Source organism: Notothenia rossii (assembly GCF_949606895.1).
Source record: "Notothenia rossii genome assembly, chromosome: 6".
In the NCBI taxonomy this organism is placed as follows: Eukaryota; Metazoa; Chordata; class Actinopteri; order Perciformes; family Nototheniidae; genus Notothenia; species Notothenia rossii.
In genome coordinates, this window is record NC_136909.1 from 56,869,919 (window position 1) to 56,896,811 (window position 26,893).

Below are 26,893 nucleotides of genomic sequence, written 5' to 3' on the forward strand. Positions count from 1 at the left end.
AGAAGAATATAATCGTTTAATGTCATTATACATGTACAATGAGATAATAATAAATGCTAATAGGGCCCATTTGAAATATGATAGTGAATTATTAAGTGTTCGTGTATTTTATTGTATTAATTAAATATGGCGTATACAACAACAACAACAACAACAACAACAACAACAACAACAACAAAATAACACATGACCTTCTCATGCTTGATGAGGAATCTGTTGTGGCAGCTGTCTCTAACTAATAATTTTTTATCAAGTAGGCTACTGAGGAAGAATTAATTATAAAGAACATCTGACCTGAGCCAAAGGTTTGTGTGAGGGAATAATTCTGTCTTTACTCCTAAATATTTAACCTTTCTGTTTGTTGACGTTTACGACCAACCCTAAGTCTGTTATCTGTCTTAAGGAATGGGAAGTCTCAGCTATTGTTGACATTACCAGTTTTATGACCGGTCAACTCTCGTTCACAGAGCCTAAGAGTCAGATAAGTGATTCAGTGTCTCCAGGTGTTAACGCCCCAATATGTTGTTTACTCTCTGTAAACTAGTTAAAAGGTCTATCGAGAGAGAAGCTGATCAGAATTGAGATGACAACCCACCCGTGCAGTCAGAACCTTTTGCTGCTGTGACTTGTGATAGGAATTCTCCGGCCGTTTGACTTGTAATAAACATCATTGTTTGACATCAAAGCTCCAACTCTCCTCGTCCTGACTCTCCATTGCTGCAGAAGTTTCCCTTACAGTTTGTATATTAAGTGTACCAGGGAGAGTTGTTTGTATTTCAATACGAGTCTACATTTAAGGAGAGACAGAGCTGACCGTTTTACAATATATTTGTTACATTGGAGCATCAAAGTGTGTCACCAATAGGTGTTATTACAGTTATGTTCTGGTTCTGTCTTCAGCCTCAGATCTTTACTGGTTCAATACACTTAAGCTTCACAGCCCTTCAAAATCCTCCAAGTTTTTTTCAGATTTGGTAAAAAGATACAGTTTTTCGGGATACACAATCCTCAAAAGCAGTGGTTCTCAACAAGGGAGCCAGGAACCCCAGGGTTCCTTGAGGGAGTTCAAGGGGGTCATTGGAAAACAGGACACATTTTATTCTCAATGTTTAATTCAATATTGAGTGAGCCCAATGTGATTAAGAGTCATGGGTTTCACTTTATCAACGGTTATCTCCTAGAATGTAGATGACAAACTACAATTCTGGTCTTAATCATTTATAAGACCAATCTTTATTTTTATTTTAGTCTGTGACCTAATGTATTGAAAAATATGTCCTTGACACAGACATGTTTAGAACAACTGCTCTAAAAGATAAGCAAGTTAAGCTATTCAGTAGCTAATACAGTTGGAATTGACCAGTTACAGACCTTGACCATTGGAGGACAATTTAGACATCAACACTTTTTAAAAAATGAACCTTTTATTTTATTATTTTTTGTTATGTATTTAGGAAAAACAGATAATAAACCATCAAAAAAGGGATTTACCCAGCTAAGGCATCAAATATACACTTTTTTTAGATGTTTTATTTGTTGTGTGCCGTGCTTTTTGCAACCCTGTTACAAATACTCATTAAGCAGAAAAAAGTATTTTCAAAAATATTCTTCAATACAAATTGTTTACTATTAAGTAAAGAAAGTCACATTTACATTAAATACTCATTAGAGTAACAGGGTTACGTAAAGGTTGAATGGCTATATTACTTTTGATTGTAGATCATGACAGAAATGAGACAAATAAATACTCAGGACCAAAGAAATGTTGTTTGATAATATTTTATATATATTTTCCAATGAAGAATCAACCCTGTTATTATTATATTATACTTATAGTAACAGGGTTGCAAGTAAGAGGGTTGCAAATCAATGCTAATTTTAGCTTTTATCTCAGGAATTAATGCTAACTGCACAATGTAATGCTATTGTCAAGGAATGGACTCACTTAGATATGTAACTAAAGAAAGATATATTTTTTAATTAATTTGTTTTAGTCTCATAATTTGAGTAACTGGGTTGCGTTTGTATGAGTGCCACACTCCTTCAAGAGTGACAAGATTGGAAATATAAGAAATAAAAGAGAGGACTTATGTTAGAGCCACAAAGTTATTATTTCGATTCATAATTTGATAAATGATTTAATGATGGAAAATGATTTATATTGCCATGGTGAATATGTTTTGATGAAGTGATTGTTTAATTTTATATCGTAAATATGATCTGTTTCCGTGTACCTTCCGGTGTGTATTTAAGTGAGGTAATTGAGGACAGCCGGGGTGCTCGGAGACCTGATGAGACGGGGAGCAGAACAGTTTTTCGACCGCAAATTGCAGACAGTGATTGGTGTTGCAAATTGGAATGTAAACAAAGTATAGTTTAGTTTATATAGGAAAGTATATCGCCGAAATATTGTTTAAGATTATTTATTTTGAGACTATTTTTAAGTCAATAATTTTGTTAATAAAATTAAATGTTTTGGACTGAAAACCTTCGGCTGCTTATTGTTTTGGATTGCGTGTGGTCAACCCCGCTCTATAGTGGCAAAACGAAACCCTTGATCCATTATATCAAGTCGAAAAACTCCGTAAGGAAGAGACACACACCGTTTGGATCACCGGAAAAGAGGGACACACCGGAGCTGAGAGACTGGGCCGGTCGTGAGTAAATAAATGGAATAAAAATGCGTATATGCATTGAATGGAATGTCGGACTTGTTAAAGTCTAAAAGGAAATCATAACGGCGATGCACACATTGGAGGAGGATTGTAAATACCTGTGGATCGTCCGTGAAAAGAATGTGATTGAATTTGTTTGTGCAACAAAGGAATCCAGGCGTGCTCTGTGAGACTCATTAAAGGAGCGCAACGTCTTTTTATGCACGGCCTAAAAACAAATAATTAAATAATGTCGGACGATCCCAGGACTTCTGCTGACGCAGAAACATTTTTAAATCCACTCAAAGCCTCCCGCAGTGGGAAATTAGGAGCATGCACAAGGAAAATGAACGAAATGAAGGCCTTGCTTGTGGAGGATGGGAATGTGGAGTATGTCAATGAAGCTTTGGAAATGTTCAAACAAAATATAAATGAATTGTGCAGTGTTCATGACTCTACAACAGCTTTTATCAGAGGAAGAGAGCCAGGAGGATCATGTGGACTGGTTTGAGCCAAAAATGACACATTTTGAATATTGTATGAAAGATGTGGATGTGTGGAAAAGAGAAAAAATTGCACAATCAAAGATTCAGCCCCACGACAGCATCTCTAATGTTTCACACAAGTCAAGGAGCTCAGAAACCTCTTCAGTCTCCTCAGCATGTAGAAGAGCGTCTGATGAAAAGGCTGCCCTGCTAGCCAGAGCTGCTGGATTAAAGGACAAACATGCACTGCTATTACAACAAGCAACACTAAAAGCTGAACTGGAACAAATGGAACTGGACACAGAAATTGCAGCATCTGCTGCTAAAATAAAGGTTCTGCAAAGCATTGACGTGGAGGAAAAAATGGATGATCAAATTCAAGATGGAATGAATGCTTATCTGGAGGGGAGAAAAGAAAGAAGCACAGACACTTTGGATCCTGAAATCTCAGCCATGGAGTTCATGCCATTGGGTGCAGTGCCTAAAACACCACTTCAGAGGACTGTCATTAATCTCCGCAGCCCTCAGCGACCCACAACACAGTTTAGACCTTTCAAAATGCCCACAATGCATAGCTCCACCCAACGCAATGAAACCCATGATAACCTCGACACTGTTATACAAAGACAGAGAGATATTGCTGACCTCATCATTATGCAGCAGAAACTTACCTTGTTACCAACAATGGAGATAAAAGTGTTTGATGGTGATCCACTTGAATATCAGTCCTTTATGCAAGCTTTCAAACACCTTATTGAGGATAAGACAGCTAGCAGTCATGACAGGCTCTACTTTCCAGTCCAAAGATCTCGTTCGCAGCTGCCTGCATATGGATGCACAAAGAGGTTACACAGAAGCCAAACAGCTATTAAAGGAGCACTTTGGGGACGAGATCAAAGTAACCAGCGCTTATTTGGAAAAGGCAATGAACTGGACATCAATTAGACCGGATGATAGAAAAGCGCTTCAGGCATATGCAATGTATTTAAGAGGATGCTGCAATGCTATGCAAGATTTACAGTACATGGATGAACTAGATATTCCTTCCAATCTAAGATCAATAATATCTAAACTCCCTTACAAACTGCGAGAAAAATGGCGGACAGTGGCTTATGATATATTGCAGAGAACAAAGGAAAGAGCTAGATTTCGTGACCTTGTGGAGCTTATGGTAAAACAAGCTAAAATACTCCTGGACCCATTATTTGGGGATATACAGGATTGCCACTTCTCTAGCCCAAGGATGGCCACTAGGAGCCAACCCATGAGCCACAGAACACCTAAAAGTAGAGGCAGCAGCTTCGCCACCATCATCGCAGCAGCATGTGATCAGAAGAGCAGCGCTGCACCGTCAAACACAGAGCAGCGTGGCACCTTCAAACAGCCACAAGGGGGTAGTCCTGCCTCTTTGTGCTACTTTTGTAAAGGCAAGTACGTGCTGACTGATTGCCATCAGTTCAAAAATCATCCGCACAAGGAAAAGGTTGACTTTTTGAAGATAAATGGTTATTGTTTTGGATGTTTGATGAGGGGTCATATGAGCAGGAACTGTAGGAAAAGGCTGACGTGTCAAAAGAGTCACCCAACAATACTTCACGTTGACAGTCCACTTCTACAAAAGCCTCCCCCGACTGAAACAAAAGGAGCTTGGGTCAACAGTGCACTCGTCTCGGCTGGTGAAGCAACTGGGGCCGGTAGGGATTGTGCCCTAGCCATAGTGCCTGTTCGAGTCAAGGTTCACAAAGGAGATACGTTTATCTCAACCTATGCTTTTCTTGATCCCGGCAGTTCAGCGTCATTCTGCACAGAGAATCTAATGAGACAGCTGAATCCCAAATCGCGAAAAACGACAGTCGTGCTACGAACAATGGGTCAGGAACGACTTGTAAAGAGTTACAAACTCAAAGGATTGGAGATAGGACATTTAGATGGCAGTACTTACCTTGACCTACCTCAGGTGTACACAGAGTAAGATTCCTGTCTCAAAAGAAAATGTACCTACACAAAAGGATCTGGAAAGATGGCCCTATCTAAGGGACATAAAGCTGAAAGAAATTGATGCTGACATAGAGCTTGTAATAGGAGTTGATGTTCCTAAGGCAATGGAACCTTGGGACATAATAAGAAGTCAAGGAAATGGACCATATGCAGTCAGGGCAGTGTTTGTATGGGTGGTAAATGGACCACTCAACGCTTGTACTGCTGTGGAATCCGGACCTGTGGTCACAATGGTCAACAGAATATCAGTAGCCAACCTGAATGATCTCCTCATCACACAATACAATCAGGACTTCTCGGGAAAAGATTATGAAGAGAAGAAGGAAATGTCAAGTGAAGACAAAAGGTTCATGGAGATGGCGTCAAGCTCTGTAGAACTCAAGGACGGACAATATCACCTACCCTTGCCTTTTCGAAAAAAAGACATAGTTATGCCTGACAACTATGAAATGGTAAAACAACGTATTCTAAATCTCCTAAAGAGGTTTAAGAGGGATGCAGAATATGCCATGGAATACAAAACATTCATGGAGGACGTGTTAAAAAAGGGTTAGGCAGAGAGAGTGCCACCAGAACAGCTTAACAGGAATGATGGACAGATATGGTACATACCTCACCACGGTGTTTACCATCGACAAAAGCGCAAACTTAGTTGTGTTTGACTGCACTGCATCATGCAAAGGCACATCTCTTAACAAGGAACTTCTCCAAGGTCCAGACCTGGCAAACACTCTCAATGGAGTTCTGCTTAGATTCCGCCAAGAACAAATTGCTTTCATGGGGGACATCGAGGCAATGTTCTATCAAGTGCAAGTTCAGAGAGAGCACAAAGACTTCCTTAGGTTTCTGTGGTGGCCGGATGGAGACACTGAAAATTCATTGGAGGCATATAGAATGAAGGTCCACCTCTTTGGTGCTGTGTCCTCACCTAGCATTGCTAACTATGCTCTCAGACAAGTGGCGGAAGACAACAGCTTCAAGTACGACGAAGAAGTAACTGAAACAATCAATTCCAACTTTTACGTTGATTGCCTCAAATCAGTAGCCACAGTTGAACAAGCTATTAAGCTTATCAGAGACCTCAGAGACGCATGCGCCAAAGGAGGTTTCTTATTGACCAAATGGTTCTCTAACAACCGTGAAGTGCTTGCAAGTATACCTGAGCATCACAGAGCAAAGATATTCAAGGATCTGGACTTTGACAGAGAACACCTGCCAATTGAAAGAGCACTTGGAATCAAATGGGATACAGAGAAAGACTCCTTCATATTCAAAGTCAATATCAAAAACAGAGCTCTTATCATGAGAGGGATCCTCTCAACAGTCAGTTCCATCTACGACCCATTATGATTCTTCTCCCCATTTATCCTTAAAGCCAGGCAGATGCGCCAAGAGCTATGCAGGATAAAGTGTGGATGGGATGAAACCATCCCAGAAGAATACTCAAAACAATGGCAGAGATGGATCACAGAGTTGGAACAGCTTAGCAGATTTCAAGTGGACAGGTGTATTAAACCTGAGAATTTTGGACCAATCAGGACTGCAGAGCTTCATCACTTCTGTGACGCAAGCGAAAAAGGTTACGGCACCACCAGCTATCTTCGCTTTACAAACACTATGGGAAGGGTCCATGTTTCATTTATTTTGGGAAAATCCAGAGTGACTCCACTCAAACAGATCACTATTCCCAGATTGGAACTTACTGCAGCAACACTTGCAGTAAAGGTGGACAGGATGTTGAAAAGGGAGCTTAAAGTGGACCTCAAGGACTCAACTTTCTGGACAGATAGCACCTCTGTCCTCGGATACATCAGCAACCAGACTAAACGATATCACACATTTGTGGCAAACAGAGTTTCAGTGATCAAGGAACTGTCTCAGGAGAAGCAGTGGAGGCATGTGAGCTCCATGGACAACCCTGCCGTCGACGCGTCCCGTGGGCTGCATGTAGAACACCTTCTAAAGACATCAAGGTGGATAACAGGACCTAAGTATCTGGAAAAGGAATATTGGCCAAAAACACCAAAGAACCTGGGCCTTATTCCATCAGAGGACTCAGAGGTTAGAAAGGACGTAGCAGTTAACAGCTTGAGTGTCCACGAAACCAACCCAACCAGCAAACTGTTTGAGTATTACTCATGATGGAGCAGACTGCAGAGAGGGGTTGCTTGGATACTTAAATTAAGGGGGATTCTTCTTCTGCTAAATCAAAGAAGGAAATCTGCAAAAGCTGACCATGCCCCTTAAAGGACAAAATGAATAAGCTAAAGTTGACATTTGGATCACAACATCTGTCTGTGGAGGATATTAGAGAAGCTGAAAGGTCAATAATTCACTTTGAGCAAAGACGTCACTTCTCTCAGGAACTTGCACTTTTGGAGAAAGGAAGGCAAGTAAGAGCAAGCAGCTCTATCAGGAAGCTGGACCCAATCTTAGTTGAAGGCATGCTAAGAGTGGGAGGAGGAATAAGCAAATCACCAATGCCAATGGATCTGAAGAACCCCATTATCCTGCCCAGAGACTCTACTGTATCCAAACTGATCCTGGGCCACATCCATCAGCAGATTGGACACTCGGGGAGAAGCCACATGCTCTCAGGGCTAAATCAAAGATTCTGGTTGCCTCGTGCTAACTCGGCAGCCAGAAAGATAATCAGAGCCTGTGTTTTCTGCCGAAGAATGCTAGCCACAGTCGGAGAGCAGAAAATGGCTGACCTCCCAGAGGATCGGGTTTCTCCAGATCTACCACCCTTTACTCATGTTGGTATCGACTTATTTGGACCCCTGGAGGTTAAACGAGACGGAGCAAATGTAAAACGTTGGGGAGTGATCTTCACCTGCCTTGTGAGTCGTGCCATACATCTGGAAGTTTCAAGCTCATTGGACACTGACTCCTGCATCAATGCTTTGCGTAGATTCATATGTCGCAGAGGGCAAGTGACAAGCATCAGGACCGACAACGGCGCAAACTTTGTGGGAGCACAGAAAGAGCTGAGAGCTGCTCTTAAAGACCTGAATCAACATAAGATTCAAAATGCATTACTCAGGGACGGAGTAAAATGGACTTTTAATCCGCCATATGGAGCCCACCATGGTGGAGTTTGGGAGAGGCTCATCAGACCTGTAAAAAAGATTCTGTGTGCCGTCCTAAAAGAACAGAGATTGGATGATGAGACTCTACAGACAGCTTTGTGCGAAGTTGAGAGCATCATGAATGACAGACCATTGACTCCAGTTTCAAGTGACTCAAACGATCTCGAACCCCTCACACCAAATCACCTCCTTCTGCTAAAGACAAAACCGATTTTGCCACCTGGAATCTTTCACAAGGAGGACTTGTACTCACGGAGGAGATGGAGACAGGCACAATACCTTGCAGATCTCTTCTGGAGGAGATGGATAAGAGAATATCTCCCAATCATGCAACAGCGAGTCAAATGGCACAACCCCAAACGGAACCTTCGCCCCAATGATCTCGTCGTCATCGTGGATAACACAGCACCAAGAAATTCCTGGCAAATGGGCCGGGCGATAAAGACACTGTCAGGGTCCAAAGGGCTTGTCAGAAGTGTCTTGGTGAAAACCAAGAGTAGCACCTTACAGCGACCAATTGACAAGCTCTGTCTGCTTCTGGAAGCAGTTGATTGAACACAAGGTGTCATGTGCTAGTAACCTCTGACACCCAGTATCACACATACACACACGCCCCCCCCCCCTTTTTCCTCTTGAACTCATGCCAACACACCTAACACAAACATTGGACTATGAACTATGACAATGATTGTATATTGATGACAGTTAGATTTTGAGTAACTGCTTGTTTTTTTTGGCTCTATTATAATGTATTAATTGTTTTGCAACTGCGTCAACAATTAGGGGCCGGTATGTTAAGCCACAAAGTTATTATTTCGATTCATAATTTGATAAATGATTTAATGATGGAAAATGATTTATATTGCCATGGTGAATATGTTTTGACGAAGTGATTGTTTAATTTTATATCGTAAATATGATCTGTTTCCGTGTACCTTCCGGTGTGTATTTAAGTGAGGTAATTGAGGACAGCCGGGGTGCTCGGAGACCTGATGAGACGGGGAGCAGAACAGTTTTTCGACCGCAAATTGCAGACAGTGATTGGTGTTGCAAATTGGAATGTAAACAAAGTATAGTTTAGTTTATATAGGAAAGTATATCGCCGAAATATTGTTTAAGATTATTTATTTTGAGACTATTTTTAAGTCAATAATTTTGTTAATAAAATTACATTTTTTGGAATGAAAACCTTCGGCTGCTTATTGTTTTGGATTGCGTGTCGTCAACCCCGCTCTATAGTGGCAAAAGGAAACCCTTGATGCCATTACAACTTACTTTTGGTCTACCCATGGTAGTAGCACATGGCTTGTTGATGTCCTTTCCACTGTGTCATGTGACAAACAGTTTTTTCACTTCCTCTGCCAAGCTAAAAAGGTTTCGGTAACAGGGTTGCGCGCATGTTGTGGGACACACTTTCATTGCAAAATTACTGTTATTTAAAATATATGTATGATTTACCAAATTTATTTTACCATTACAACAGAAATATATCAATAGAATAATACCAAAGAAAGTAAATTAAAACCCTATTTTAAATATTATATTTGACATGCAAGTTGGTCACCAAGAAGCGGGGACAAGAGAAAAAGGCAATTTTAGGGGATGTTGTAGAGCTATTTAATATTTTAAATAATATTTTGAAACCACTTTTTCTACAACTGTATATACATCTTGTCTTAAAAGAATCTACCCTATGCATAAACGAAACCTCAATCATAGGGAACTCTATATACTTACTTCAACTCTATATCTATTTTTGGATTATTGAAAAGCATACAGCTCTCTTTCATATGAGTGTTGAGAGCTGTATCCATAAATTCCTTTTGTGCTCAAAGTACACCACATTGATGCTTTTAACTTCAACATTTAAAATGAAATCTTCCCGCGGGTGCATGCCCCCGGACCCCCTTAGAGGATGTGAGGTCCATCCCCAAATAAAGCAGGTTCAAATAATTAAATTGCATACATTTTCTTTTAGTAAACACTGAAAATGGGTCCCACAGACCCAAACAGCACATAAAGGTTAAAGGTAAGCATATAATGTTAAAATGTGCTAAATATATACATAGCAAAAAACAAAAAAAAGGAGTAAAAGTAGCTCACAACTGGTTTTATTTTTTGAAAGTAGCTCTCATCCTAAAAAAGGACCCCTGCATTAGAGCGCAAAGACTGTAACTATAAGTATCTGAAATAAATATGTGTACTGAAACAAATACCAATAACTGTATTGCATTGTTTTCTTATGTGCAATTACTTGTCTTTTTCGTCCCGCATTTATTGTGCCCCCCTCAGAAAATAACTGCCCCCCAAGTAAAGTTTGGTCTAGAACTGCCACTGATACTTGGGCCCTTTCTCATTTCATTAATTTCCCCTCCTCGACTCCTCGGTCCTCCGGTAGTGACCCGGAAATGGATTTCAGCACGCCATGTTGAAGGACATCTAATTTCTCTAAATGTACTTCGAGGACCAAGGATCGAGCGTCGAGGAGGCTCTCTGGAGGAGCTATAATCGAGGATACACTGACGGCGTGCGTTGTCGCTTGCCGGCGGGCATGTCTGAAGCTAGACCAACAACCAATCACCTGAATCTCCCGCCACACAAGCAGCTGTTTGATTGGCTTGAGCTTGTACTGGTATATGATTCGATTGGCTGATGCTTCAAAAGTAGAACATTGCTCTACTTTTGCAGCAGGCACCGCGAGAAAAGCTACGCTTTGCTCCCACAATGCGGTTCGGCGAAGCGTGACGTCACCCCATTCAAAGTGAATGGGCAGAAGCGTTGAAGCGTCAACGCACGCCGCCGTGTGTAGGGGCCGTGACGGCCCGTCCACACAGCGGCGTGCGTTGTCGTTTGCCGGCGGGCGTGTCTGAAACTCAGCCAACAACCAATCACATGAATCTCCCGCCCCTCCAGCAGCGGTTTGATTGCCTAGAACTTGTACTGGCATATGATTCGATTGGCTGACGCTTCTGCCGAGGCTTCAAAAGTTGAACATTGCTCAACTTTTGCAGCGAGCCACGCCAGCAAAGCGCCGCGTCGTTTCGTCCACACAGTGCTTCTGCCCGCTTCTGCCCGTTCACTTTGAATGGGGTGACGTCACTTTTCGCCGAACTGCTTTGTGGGAAGGAGAGCGGAGCTTTCCTGGCGTTTCAGGCTGCAATAGTTGAGTAATGTTCAACTTTTGAAGCTTCTGAAGCTTTCGGTGGAAGCGTCAGCAAATCAAATCGTATGCCAGTACAAGCTCTACCCAATCAAACCGCTGCTTGTGTGTCAGGGGCAGTGATTGGTTGTTGGTCGAGCTTCAGACACGCCCGCCGGCAAGCTTTTTCCAAAGCCGCTGTGTGGACGGGCCGTGATCATGGATGTATAATAAGAACTGGATACAGCGTGGAAGGCGGGGCCTCATTCATTCCTATGAGAGTTGCTCATTGGTGCATGGATGACAAAATGGCCCAACTTTTGAGAGTGAAACATCACAGATTACCCAGCATGCCTGAGAAGTACCCTTATGTGCGCTCATAGAGCATGCACAACTTTAACCACGCCCCCCAAAAGGCTCGTTCACATCTTCACATCAAGCACGTCAATTTGCGTACACGTAACAGCACCGCACGTTCTGGATTGTTATGATGGATTTGATATTAACGAATAACGAAGCGGCTAGCTAGTGTAAGATCCGAGCCATTAGAAATTATGCTAATGTGCACATCAATCGTTTTGTATTTTTATATTACGCTGATGTAGCACGATCTAGTGATGGTTTTGTTCAGCATTGCCAGCTTCACTGTTGAGCTTTATGTTGTGCCCAGCATTCTCCTGTGCTCTGAAATCAAAATGTGGATACGTATAAAAAAACACTAAAATAAACACTATAATACAACTTGTTATTCAACACACACAAGGTTGTTCATTTGAGTGTATAAATATACAACACAGGCTATAAACTATGGGCTCAGAACAGTCTCATAATACACACATGCACACAGAAGGATTCACACTTGTATTTTATGATCCGCAAAAGGATTCACACTTGTATTTCCGGATCCACACTTGTGTTTTTCAATGCACACACAAATGCGTTCCGTTTCATATACATGTAAATAAAAACCAAATACAGAAAAAAGTTTTAAATGTGTATTTTTGATCCACACATATTTGTTTTCCGTTTAAAACCTCTGAACCTGCAAACACAAACTGCTTTCTGTGCATGGATCGCTGTGCATTCGTGTGTGGGTTTTTTGAGACTCCCCTGACAGTCAGCCGATTCGTACTTGTAATTTTTTCTATCTATAGCCAATCAGATGTCTCCTCAATTCTAAGCGAATCACACGAGGGTAGATTTCTTGCGTTCATGACGTAGCGCTTCATTTACGCATTTTGCGCAGTCCGGAGCTGACAGGTCCATGGAGCCTGCCTGCAGGCGCTAATCTCAGGACACCTCCACTCTCAGTACATTGCCACTTTCAGAACAGGAAATGCACGCAAATACAAGCCTTTATATTATTAAGGTACAGCGCCACTTTCCGAACCATTGAGGAATGCTTGTGTGTACACACAAACGGCAGGCAAAACCGTTTTAAATGTGTGTTTCCTGTATGGCGAATACAGCTGCTTTATTTATGTCTGTATAAAGTTGTTGTGAGTATGGAGGGAGCAGCTACAGGTTAGCTTAGCCTAATCGATCAGTGCACTACGAAGCCAGTGCTAGACAGTGAACTGTCAACGGGGGGAGCCCCCGTCATTATCGGCCGATATTCACTCTAAATAGTTTGATCGGTGCTCTCTATAAAGGCTGATCAGGAGAGCTGGATCTGATCGATATGGACATAAACGCGAGTGAAGTATAACCGGACGCGAGAGAGAGATCAGATCAGCTGCTAGCCTCATCCCAATACCCCTCCTTGACTCCTCCTTTCCCTCACTCCCTTCCTTGCATCTTAGCTCCGCCTCCGTAAGATGCGAGCGAGAGACACGAGGATGTGACGCGAGGACAGAGGAGTCCTCAGGTATTAATTGGGATGTCCTCGTTCACTCAAACGTCACTCTTAAACAACATCTGTTAATGATGACATGTGCACAGCTGTATCCCCTTTCATCGGGCTTAACTGAATAACCCTTTAGAACCGGCCCATTTCTGGTTAAATATGTATTTAAATGAATGAATCTTTCTCTTGTTAGTCAAGGAATTCAATGATGGTTGGTCCTGCTTTTGTGTTCCGTTTTGGTGTCAAATGTAGCCTACATTTAAATAAAAATATAATGATAGTAATTAGGGATGCACCGAATATTATCGGCCGAAAATGTTTAAAAAGGCCCTTTCGGCCGAAAGGGTTTTAGCACCGAAAAAATATCACCGAATGTCAGAGAACAGGGTCACGTTGATCATACTCCGCATATTTGTCCGGGTGATTTGATTTCAAGTGGTGGAGTAATCCCGAAGTGGTGAAAGTCTTTGCAGTTACACCCCCTCGAGAAATGTCAGCTGAACACGTTTTACAAATCGCAATCCGCGCCTCTCTCTCTGATAGTTTGAAAAATCTCCAAGAGGCAGACATGTTGGCTGTGAGCCTGCCGCGAGCATGGTCGCGCGCTGTGTTTGTCGCCGCGTTTTGATTACGTCATCACAACAACACGTTAGGTTACCAAATTTATAGGTGCATTTGTTGTTGTTGAAGGCCTGGCTCTTAGTCTTTATTTACACTATTTTGTTGTAGGACTACTGGCCTAGATGTTTATTTTAAAGCACCTTGGCTTTGTTCTGAATGCACTTTGTTGTAGTTATCCTACAGAGAAAAGAAACCGCACTTGACTTGGAATTAATGTACTGTATGCATTCAAAAGTGCTGAATAAATGTTTTATGGACCCATAATAGTGATTATTATTTAAGTTAAGTTTTGCCATAATCATGTCTTTTTCCATAATCAGGTAGCAGAACAACATTGGTAAAAAATGTATACATTATATATATATATATATATATATTTCTATTAATCATTTTCGGCCTTTCGGCATTCGGTTTTCGGCCAACTGTTTCCTATTTTCGGTATCGGTTTCGGCCAAGAATTTTCCATTCCGTGCACCCCTAATAGTAATGTGAAAGCCTTTTAGAAATTAATTGCACATAATAATTCCCACGGAGCTGTGAGCACTTATACATTTATGTGACACTTTTCCACTCATCTTCCAGTTGTCTGTTTTCTTCTGTTGAAATCGAACAGCTGTGAAGGTGGGGGCGGGGCTTTTATACGCGAGTAGTGAAAACACTTCCGCGTAGTCTGCTCGCGTGTATCCTCCCTTTCGTCTCCTCCCGCACTCCTCCTCCCTCACCCCTCCTCGACTCCTCCGTGTGCATTTCAGCTATTGGGACGTCCTTCAAAATGGCGTGTCTTGATCGATTTCCGGGTCAAGTCTCGGAGGAGGGGAAGAGAGGAGTCGAGGAGGGGTATAGAGAACCGCAGTGACGCGTCCAAAAACCCGGAAGTAAGTTAGCATTTTTAGCACTTCCGGTTCCTTCGTCAAAAAGCAATGCATTTTTTCCATAGGGTTTTGGAAAATAGCTCGAAATAAGATCTGTGGTTGAAACAAATTTAAGAGATAAATCACGTTTTGTTCTACGACATTAAATACATCAGCAGTGACCCCACTGGTGATTTTTGAAGAGTTTACATGTCTGAAAAACGATGGTTGTTACAGAGTGGCTGAATAGGACTACAGAAATTGTTGAGGCCGTTGTACGTCATTACGCCTAACACATAAACGCTCCCGCTAAGTTTGTTTCCCCTGTGTTCTGCTTGAAAGCAAGTACATGCCTATCTTTAGTATCTGTATATCTATATCTGACCATTAGAATCTGTATTTTTGAAATTGTCGTTTTTAACAACGTAGTTTTACAAATTATAGAATAATTAATTACCAGTGTTTTCCAATTTTACTCAGCAGTTCGTTTCGTTAGCTAACGTTAGCTAAAGCTAGCGCTACTAGTTAGCTATGCAATGGTTTGTTTCTTTGCTCCGGGTTGCAGCCACAGGTCTTCGCATGAAACGTGCTTATTCTATCGTTTCCCGGACAATGTTTTCCAAAGGAGAGTCTGGATTCGTGCCATGAGGTAAGCTGACGTTACATTTTTGTCCATGTCACGTTGAAATGTAAATGATGGGTAGTGACTGTATCGCCGTTTTAGAGATGGCGCTGCTGAAAAGACCGCAACATAAGTAAAGATAATGAATAAATCCTATTAAAACCTGTGTGGCTTATATGATAAGTCTAATTAGTAAAAGCAGCATAATGTTTCACCATTTAACTACAGTAAAGATTGTAGTCAGTTTGACATATTGAACTAATAACAAATCACCTCTGGCTGGCAGAGAACTCTCTGCTCCATAGCTTCTCTTGGACGTAAAATCACATTCATATTCAATTTAATATCCCATCCCTCACATACTTTTGTATATATAATAACTTATATTTTGTTTTTCTTGTTATGCTGCTGTTGCAGCAAACATTTCATGTTGACAAACATTTCCCAAATTGGGATCAATACAGTAATATCTTATCTTAATTCATTAAGAAATATATCTATTATAATTAGTGTTGCAGCTGACACCTATTTTCAATATGGATTAATCTACCATTTATTTCTTTAGTTCAATTTTCATCTATAAAAATGTCAAAATAATGAAAATGTTCACGAGACTTATCAAAGAGCAAGGTTATATCTTTAGATGTTTTGTTTTAGCCTATTTACTGTATGTTTTAATGCTCTTATATGTGACGGGGTGACTTCCATGAAACTAATATTTGATATCTTCCCAACAGACAAGCTGACAGGAAACCTAACACTCTAACAACTACAACATTGCAAAGGCGAGTAAATGTAAATTAAAAACGATTCACAATTTTTTTATTTCTTCTTCTTTCTTGCAGTTAGGTGAAGCTGACCTTGCACTTGGTGCCAGTAAGGATATTCCTCACGCAGGCTGAATGTTTCTCCTTCCTTACTGACACAGAAGCCCTTGATTTGCAATGCTTCACTAATTGTCATTTCCCTGGCTCCGTAGGGACACTTTACCTCCAGCACAGCGGAAGACCCTACCAGACCATCTGGAGATGCCCCCAACAATCCTGATTGGGAGAGCCACAAATCTGACTCATGGACCTGCATCTGGGTTGCAGTGGTGAATGCCCTGACGCCCTCAAATTCATTCATAGTCCCCCACTGTACAGACAAAACACCATCAAGGGCCTGTTGTTGCCCTAGCACCCTGGCAATAAGGGAAGCAGTCACACGCTTTGACCTCAGGACAGCTCCAAAGTTGCTGGCAGTCAACCTTCCTTTCCTGAACAAATGCCAGTTTGGGTTGGTTCGCTGACCAGTGGTAGCCACCTGAATTGCCCTCTGTTGCTCTTCAGACAATGCCATGCTTGCCACAATTGCCTCAGGTCCCTGATGCCCAACAGATTTGATAATTTCAGGAACAGTAAGTGTTTCCGAGCTGCAGTGTTCCTCTTCTGGCTCGGGGGAGAGAAGCCAAGAAATTCCTGAGAACCTGCCCCCGAGTCTGTCCCTCAGCCAGTCACGATCTTCGGAGGTGGGCTCCAAGGCCGTAACCATGGAGTAAACATTGGGGGGAACCAAAAATGAAATCAAAATTTGAATACTAATTTCTTGCTATTCTAAAGGAAAATATATAAAAATTCACTAACACATGGGACACTTTAAAACCTGTTAAACCTAGTAAAAAAAACAATATTCACGAAACTGTGTCTAAGGCATAGGTGTAGCAAGCATCCTCAATATGGGTGGGACAATTTGACTGGGGGTGTATAGGCAGGTGGTAGATCTCAGTAGGGGGGTCCGGGGATATGCTCCCCTGGGAAGATTTTTTTTTTAAATGTTGAAGTTAAATGCATCAATCTGGTGCAAAATTAGGCACTAAATCTATGGAAACATCTCTCAACACCCATATGAAACAGAACTGTAAACAGATTTACTTTTTCTTTATGCATATTTGACTAATCACTCCCCTAGCTACTTTTCCTGAAAAGTTCGATTTTAACATCAGAACTACAAGTTATTTACACAAAGAAGCTAAACCGGAGGGTTCATTAACATTATCATTACGAAAGAAAATAATATAGATTACTTTAGAGCTAACTAGAAAAAGATACCAGAACTGATGGAGGGCAAATTAAAACATGACTGACCTGCTTGGAGCATCAACGCATTGGGGATGTGTCCCCCCCCCCCCCCCCCCCCCCCCCAATGTATATGGTGAATTCGGCCCTGGTGGGCTCTCTTGTCAGCGAGTTAAATTAGTTATTGGTTGGAGGAAATAGCTCCTCCACTGAATGCATACGTTTAGCTGCCTTTGGCTTCTTCCACTGACAGGGGGTGTCAGTGCAGCTGAAATTGTGGATGGCAAAGATGGCTCATGCAGCCGCATGACTGCATTTCCATTCTCCACATGGGCATTCACAATTTGTGGAGAGAATTCCCTCTTCTCCTGTAGATACCTGTGGTGGTGGGCTTGTTTTATTATTTAATATATATTTACATTTGTAATGCCTTTCCAATTATCCCTTTAATTGTTTATAGCCTACTGTATGTTTATTTCATGGATATTTCTGTGTTTTCTGGTGTGTAATATTTGTAATCTTGGGGCCTCTTCTCTTTAACGTCTACATGCTACCACTGGCTCAGATAATGAAGAACAACAAAATAAGTTACCATAGCTATGCGGATGACACACAAATCTACGTAACCATTTCACCAGGAGACTATGCTCCAATTCAAACACTGAGTAAGTGCATTGAACAAATCAATGACTGGATATGTCAGAACTTTCTCCAATTAAACAAAGATAAAACTGAGGTAATGGTTTTTGGAGCCAAGGCAGGACGTCTAAAAGTTAGCGCTGAGTTTCAGTCTGCAATGTTCAAAACAACAGATAAAGCCAGAAATCTAGGTGTAGTCATGGACTCTGATCTGAGTTTCAACAGTCACATTAAAACAATTACTAAATCAACTGACTATCACCTAAAGAACATATCTAGGATTAAAAAACTAATGTCACAGCAGGATTTGGAAAAACTTGTCCATGCTTTTATCTTCAGTAGACTGGACTACTGCAATGGTGCCTTCACAGGTCTCACTAAAACATCTATTAGAAAGCTTCAGCTGATTCAGAACACCGCTGCTCGAGTCCTCACTAACACTAAGAAAGTGGATCACATCACTCCTGTTCTCAAGTCTTTACACTGGCTTCTGTTAGAAATTTAAAATCAATGTTTTGATGGTATAATGTAGTTTAAACATACTGTCAAGTTAAATGCTCTTTTATACTGAAAAACCAGAAATTCTTGTGCACAAGCGGTTAAGCTTTTATTCTGAAAATCCTTCATCTACGGTTAGCATTTAGCATGTGGCTAATATACGATTTCCTAAAGAGGTGAATTGAGTAGCGAAATGACGTGGTGTGGTGAAAACCGAAACCTACTGATTTAACACTACAACTATAGATGTCGAGATACTACCATGCTGAATATTAAATGAAAGTACAGTTTATTTGAATACACTATTGTTTACAGACGAGAGTAGCATGTGACAACATCCGGAATGACCGGAAACCAAACCAGCCGTGAAACATTTTCTGTATGTTTTAGAGTATTGATTACAGCGTTTAGAATGTGTTACATGAAAAGTGATGAAAGAGAATATGAGGAGAAAATGCGTGTTAAGCATATGTTGATTGTGAAAAGTACCAATCCTCTGTTTAAATGCAACAACGGACATTGGAGGCGAGGCGAGCCGGCTGGCGGGGAGGAGCCAGCAGAGGATATATAACGGGACCGAACGGGGGATTCGCCCTTCTCTTCTTGCGCAGGAGAGCCAGATCATAGCTTTTTTCTGCCGGAACAATATTCTGTCTGTAACACTACCGCGCCTTTTTTAATTAAAGTATCCCATTTGAATCTTTTCAGAGACTCCATTTAGTCTAATTTTAAAGCTTCTCTCCTGGACGCGAGAATAAAGAACATATTTAACACTTCCTGTGTGTCAAAGAATAGATTTCAAAATACTGCTGCTGGTTTATAAAGCACTGAATGGTTTAGGCCCAAAATACATTTCTGACCTCCTGCTAAATTATGAACCATCCAGATCTCTCAGGTCTTCAGGGAAAGGTCAGCTTTCTGTCCCCAGAGTCAGAACTAAACATGGAGAAGCAGCGTTCAGTTATTATGCTCCAAATATCTGGAACAAACTCCCAGAAACCTGCAGGTCCGCTGCAACTCTTACTACTTTTAAATCCAAGCTGAAGACTTTTCTTTTTGTTGCTGCTTTTAATTGAGCTATTCATATCTTAGACTGCACTGTAACTTTTATCCATGTATTTTTTCTTTTAATGTTTCTTTTATTAGCTTTTCTTTTTAAGACTGATTTTAAATGCCATTTTCTTAATGTCTTTCATTTTTTGTAAAGCACTTTGAATTGCCTTGTGTTGAAAAGTGCTATATAAATAAACTTGCCTTGCCTAATAAAGATGTCATGTGACACATAAAATGGACTGGTTGATGGGAATTAATTTGAATAAATTAACTTTAGGTTAACGGTACTCTTGCTATCACTACTCACCGACACTATAAACCTTGTCCCTCATGCTAGCCCTGACAACACCGGTAAGCACACCTTCATCTAGGCTGCACTGTTTTACGTGTCCTGACTTGTAGTGGTTCTCTCCTATCTACACTCTACTTGTCATCTTTGTAAAACGATATCAGACTGTTAATTGACACAGCCATGACTTCTAGTTAAATTCAGTGTGGCTAAAATGAAAAGCTTTGTTAAAATATGCAAGCACGCGAAAGTCAAAGTCAGCTTTATTGTCAAAAATTCTACATGTGTTATACATACAGAAATATCGAAATATCGTTTCCCACAGTGTGACATGTATACATAAAACAAAACAAAAAGGGCCGAGATAACCGGGGTAGGCTATACAGTTTAAAATGTTAATATATTTAAAGTGTTCAAAGTGCAGTTTCAGGTGCAAGTCAGCTGAAACGATCTTAAGTTGGCGTGACGTTGAAGTCGTGCGACCCTGCTGCTGTACTGGCTTGTAGTTCGTCTATAGCATAACGTTAGCATTTTGCTTCTGGCGACTAGATTTATGATTCAAAAATTATAAAAGTAGGGTTGACATGTGGAGATTATCCGGCTGAACAAAACGTGATCCCTCTCTTAAATGTGTGTCAACCACAGACCTTATTTCGAGCTATTTTCCAAAATCCTATGGAGAAATTGCATTGGTTTTTGACGAAGGAACCGGAAGAAGTTTACTTCCGGGTTTTATGACGCATCACTGCGGTTCTCTATTTGGATGAGGCTGCTGAGTCTGACGGAGACAGCAGGCTTGTTCGAGACAAGCGAGACCTGCGCAGACCTGCGCAATTTCGATCAACGTCTTGCTAGTGCGTTGCATGATGGTTAGTCATTTTGTCCAACTTGCTCTGGAGGCTCGCCTACATGAGACGTTGAAATCTCGCGGGACAAAGACGCCCGCAGCCTTGAGAGCGAGGCGCGGCGAGGCGGCGCAGTTCCTCTCCACGGGCTGCGGAAGCGAAATGCTTGATGGGAAACGACTCGCTGGTATCTCGAGCTGAGCGCTCATTGGTGGTTTTTACCCCGTGCTGCTGATGAAACTCTCCAATTGGCTCGGCAAAAGTTTGTTGTTGTTTTTTGTCAGTTTTGCGTCGCCCTTTCCAGTCACATTTTTCATAATTGTTCCACAATGTTTATCATCATGAAATTAATATCTATATATGTTATACTATACTTGCACTGCTTACCGTTTTCATACTTTATATATCTTAGCATATTCATACTAACTCTTCAATAATGCTCACAGGCTGCTGTGTATATTCATACCCCTTACTGTTTATTCATCATTCAATTAATTCTATCTTTTATTCTGTAGATTGTGTACATTACTTTTCACTTTACTGCTTGTTGCACTTTACTGCTAAACTGCATTTCGTTGTCTCAGTACCTGTAATATGTGCAATAACAATAAAGTTGAATCTAATCTTGAGCTGGAACAAATGTATTTACTTAGTACATATCTGACATTAACGATTAAACACATGTGTGCATTCTTTATAAATGCAAACCGAGTCAAGCCGACTCCGGAGGTGGCGGTATGCACCTTAAAGTTGTTTGCAATCCGTCCAAAAAAACGAGAGGAGAAGAAGAAGAAGAAGAAGAAGAAGAAGAAGAAGAAGAAGAAGAAGAAGAAGAAGAAGAAGAAGCCGACTGAGGCCCATTCCCAAACCGCCCCCTACACCCTACCCCTACACCCTACCCCTCCGTTTGCGCGTTCACGCGGAGGGTCCGCCATATTGAGGGCTGTTCCAAACCAACGAATGTGGAGCGGTGCTGACTTGAGACCGGTCTCTACCTGACCGGAGTCACGCTGTGTGTCCGTCAGGAAACATGCTGTTTACAAGTAGTTCCAGCAAACATCCACTGATAAACTGCAATGTTAACAACCTCATGATAACCTCATATGTTTTTAACTTAGGATCATACCTGTGTTTAGTCTAGAAAAAGGTAAATGTGTGAATTTTATTATAAAGTTGTGTATATTTACAGACTGTTGCAAAAACTAAGAAGCTTATAAACATCAGGTTTAAAACTAAAAGAGCTTTACAAAAAAGTAACACAATGAAAGATGTTTGGAGTTTTATTTGTCATTAATTTACATTTTTTGTCTAAGAGATGCTGATTTGAAACCGTTTCCTGTTTCTGCCGGAGAGAGGGGAGTCTGTCCCAGAGCTTGCCGCTGTATTTATTCCCTCCGTCTGACAGGAGGGAGCCTCGTTGAGCTGCGAGTGTGGCTACAGACGGAGTTCACTCCGTCACGGAGGGGTAGGGTCGAGGGAGTGGTTTGGGATTGGGCCTGAGCTGTCCGACTTCAGGCAAGCTTTTTGAGACCTCCCCCGGCTGCGATCGGCTATTCTCGTCTACTTTCGAGGTGAGCCGCAACGCGTCTCAAACAAGCCTAGTAGCTCTGCATGATCACCTGAAGCTCCGCCCTCTGTTTAGCGAGCTGACCGGACTGCGCAAAATGCGTATATGAAGGCCCATTCCCAAACCGCCCCCTACACCCTACCCCTCCGTTTGCGCGTTCACGCGGAGGGTCCGCCATATTGAGGGCTATTCCAAACCAACGAGTGTGGAGCGGTGTGGAGGGGGAGTGGGCTATCAAGCCCTCAAACAGCGAGTCTGCAGCGGTGCTGACTTGAGACCATGCTTGAGACCGGTCTCTACCTGACCGGAGTCACGCTGTGTGTGTCCGTCAGGAAACACGCTGTTTACATGTTCCAGCAAACATCCACTGATAAACTGCGATGTTAACAACCTCATGATAACCTCATATGTTTTAACTTAGGATCATACCTGTGTTTAGTCTAGAAAAAGGTAAATGTGTGCATTTTAATAAACATCAGGTTTAAAACGAAAAAGAGCACAACGAACAATGAAATATGTTTGGAGTTTTATTTGAGTTATTAATTTACATTTTTTGTCAAAGAAATGTTGATTTGAAACCGTTGTTACATACAGTTACGGCATTTCCTGTTTCTGCCGGAGAGAGGGGAGGCCGTCCAAAAGCTTGCCGCTGTATTTACTCCCTCCATCTGACAGGAGGGAGCCTCGTTGAGCTGCGAGTGTCGGTACGTCTACACTACAGGCATCAAAAAATGCTTTCAACGCTTCGCCCATTCACTTGAATGGGGTGACGTAGAAGATTTTTAATCTTCGCCGAACTGCATTGTCGGGAGCATGGCATGGCTTTGCAAGCATCACGAGCATCTATCGGCATCAAAAGTTGAACAATGTTCAACTGAACAATGTTCAACTTTTGAGGCTCGATGCTTGGCATCAGCCAATCAAATCCCGTTTATGCAAATCCCGCCAGTGCAAGCGCAGCCAATCAAACCGCGTGCAAGCTGGGAGAGCCAAACCGCAGTTCATTTCCTCATATTCCAAACGAGATATTACGGTAGCAAATCACCCGGTTCTTTACGACCGGAACTATTTACCGGGATACAAACCGGAGGAACCAGGCATGGAGGGAGGTGGCAGAGACAGTGGGTGAAACTGATATTTTTTTCGCCTGTTTGGAGAGTTTATATCCAGTTTACTTCGTTTTAACATTGCTATTGCTTTGTATGTCGGGGGCGGGAGATTCATGTGATTGGTTGCTCGCAAAAAATCGCCAAGCTTCAGACACGCCCAGCTTCAAGATTTTTTCATGCCTGTAGTGCAGACGGGCCGTGTGGCTACAGACGGAGTTCACTCCGTCACGGAGGGGTAGGGTCGAGGGAGTGGTTTGGGATTGGGCCGAAGTGTCATGAACGCAAGAAATCATACCCTCGTGGGGGCGCCCTCATGTGATTGGCTTAGATTGGAGGAGATATCTGATTGGCTATAGATGAGAGAAATTACAATTACGAATTGGGTGAGCCTCAGGGGAGTCTCAAAGAACCCACACACGAATGCACAGCGATCCATGCACAGAAAGCGGTTTGTGCTTGCAGGTTCAGGGGATTTAAACGGAAAACAAATATGTGTGGATCAAAAATACATATGTAAAACTTTGTTCTGTGTTTGGATTTTATTTACATGTATATGAAACGCAACACATTTGTGTGTGCATTGAAAAACACAAGTGTGGATGCGGAAATACAAGTGTGAATCCTTTTGCGGATCATGAAATACAAGTGTGAATCCTTCTGTGTGCATGTGTGTATTATGAGACTGTTCTGAGCCCAGAGACCAGGGGTGCCCACCCCTTTTTGGCTGGTGAGCTACTTTTGAAATGACCAGCTCACCGAGGTCTACCGACCAAAAATAAAATCCCGAATTGCAAGGGTTGCTGAATAACACGTTTTATTTATACATGGGATAACTACAATAGGGCTGCCTGCAACAAACGACTAATTTGATAATCGATGAATCTATCGATTAATGGATTATTCAGACTATTACTGCCTTGCACAATTTCTCAAACGCTCTTATTTAGAAAAGTTATCAACTTTTAGATTTAGCTTGAGGTTGTTTTAGGCATGTGGAAACTATGAAGACAATAAAGTTGAATATTTGATTCAAAAATACATATATTATTAAATCAACTTAAAATTGTGAACAAAATTAACATTGCTTTTTATTTAAATTAAATAAATAATATTTCACATCAAAAGAAACAACAATGTTTTAACAAATCATATTAAATAATGTGATAACAGAACTGTAAACAGAATAGCGGAAACTTTAACAAAATAAAGAGTAACTCTGTTACCTCTCATTAACCCATGTTTGTATAATTGTGTTAACTCTGTGTGTTGCTGCTAGCATACATAACACCTGACGTGGAAACGTTACTCGTGGATGGGGCTACAGAGCTACTAGAAAGACAGTCGAACCCGGTGCATTCCTCCGTCTGAATGTGGTGCACTTTTGCTAAATGTTTAGACAAATTGCTCTTGTTACCGCCCTTACACGCTAAACACTCTTGGAAAGGAGCATTGTGTTGGGGCAGAATCTCTGCTCCGCGCCGTTCCTATATGAGCGGGTTCTCAAAAGAAGGAAAAATTCAAAGCAGCCAGGATAAGGGTTAAACAATAATCTGCTTTAATGGCGGAAACATACAAATACTTCACCCAATCACCTAATCACGAAGCACTCTGCAGAGTACTCCGGGCTCAGGTTCTACCACCGTGTGAGACACGTCTCAGGAACGGCAAGTCAAAAACAAGAGCGCCGATCTTCAAAATGATCACAACATTTATACACAGAGTTCACTTCTGAGCGAGCTAGACAGTGAGTTGGCAGTGTTCCATTGGTCGGTTTCCCTTCTGGGCGGGATCCCAAGTAGTAAGTCCGCAGTTGTTGATTCCATCGTTTGCTTCTGTGCGTGTGTGTGTGTGTGTGTGTGTGTGTTTGTCCCTCTGCCCTCAGGCAGATCCCCCAATCAATGATTTGGAGTCATGACAGAGGACTCTTTGACAGGACACATACTCATTCCCCCTAAACATCTTCAACACACACAAACATCGTATCATGTATCTTATCACACAACAGTCACCTGTTTTTCTCTATGAAAGCCATATTTGTAAATATCCAAACGCCATCGTCCCATGAAAGTCCCCGAATCACCCAACCAACATAAGTTAATTGTTCTTGTGGCTTAATGGCTTCCCTGAACTTCCCTTCACCCCAAAGTCAGCTTACTAGGAATGAATACATTTGATTGATAAGCTCAAAAGGATGTTTATCTTGTTTACTGCTGGGTGACCCAAGTCTCAAGGCCTGCAGGATGTGTAGGAAATAAATCATTAATTCTACAAGACTTTAACTGCCTTATATCTGAAAATGTATCTGGGAATTCCCCTGTTAATTGCAAGGACTATTGATAATTAACAGAGAGACCCTAGGGGCCTCTTCTTGGTTTCTGCTAGGCAGAAGTCACTCAATGCAGAAATCACAAGTTTAACACACATTCTATATAAGGTGACATTAAAATGAATATACCAGATTGAACTCTCCTGCCATAACACGTTACTTTAATCCTTCAAATAATTCAAATAATACTTCAATTCCCCCTTTTGGTCTCACCCCACGAGACCAATTCACATAAGACATTTGACACACAACTACTGTCATTCTTTGCTACTGTGTCTGTCCCCCAACCTTAAACCTTTGGGAACAGAACACAACTTTCAATGTCAGTGAAGGAACTATCAGAGTGAGAGCCTGAGTGCCAGAAAGCAGCATCCTTGCGTGTTGTTGAATCCTCAGGCCCCCCCCCCCCTCCCCCTCAGCGGAATACGCCAACAAGGGCAGCTGATAGGGAGGGGGAGATGCGGCCTTTCCTTCAAAGGTGGAACTGATGAATCTGATCAGAGAGAAGTAGACTCCTCTGCTGCCTCGAGAAGTCCCCCAGCCTGCTGACAGCCGCTTCCGAGTCGTCTGCTGTAGGGATGTCCGCGAGGTCCTTCTCCTCCAGTCGGCTGATGACAGCTTCCGAGTCGTCTGCTGTAGGGATGTCCTCGTTGACGATAGCCAGGTCCGTCCTGATGTCCTCCATGGTCCTAGCCGTTGATTTCCTCGCCGCACACTGGCTCCAGTAGTACCAGATGTCCCCCTTTGCTCCTAGGCGGACGGCATGAGACGTCCTCTGGGTCACTCAGTGGGGGCCGGAGAACCTGGGGTTGAGCCACCTAGGCCTGATGACCTTCAGCCAGACGAACTCCGCTGTGTCGGCCTCCTGCTCCTCGGGTCCCCCTTTTGGCGTCAGGAACCTGTGTGGAGAAATCTGATACCCACCCCTCTAGTCTACGCTCAGGGCTTCTGGGCCCTCAGGTGTTTGACCCACCACTGGTAGGCTGCTTGGAACCTGTTGGTGGGGTGTCTTAAAACAACAGCTGTCTGTGAACAGGTGTTCTAAACTAGTTGCAGACCTCCTATCTGCCAGTGCAGCTTCAGAATCCTAACACTTGGCCTGTGTCAACAAAATAAACCCCAACATCTTCAGGTGAACTAAATAACATATCTCAATAGCTCTGAATGTCTGACAAGCATCTGTGTTATTTTTAAATGAAATC

The 26,893-nt window shown here is 42.0% G+C and overlaps 1 long non-coding RNA gene across 1 annotated transcript in view; it reads left to right on the top strand.

Moving 5' to 3' along the window:
- LOC307043453 overlaps positions 1-26,893 on the top strand; it is a 183,987-nt gene that overhangs the window by 63,640 nt on the left and 93,454 nt on the right. The window lies entirely within an intron of this gene.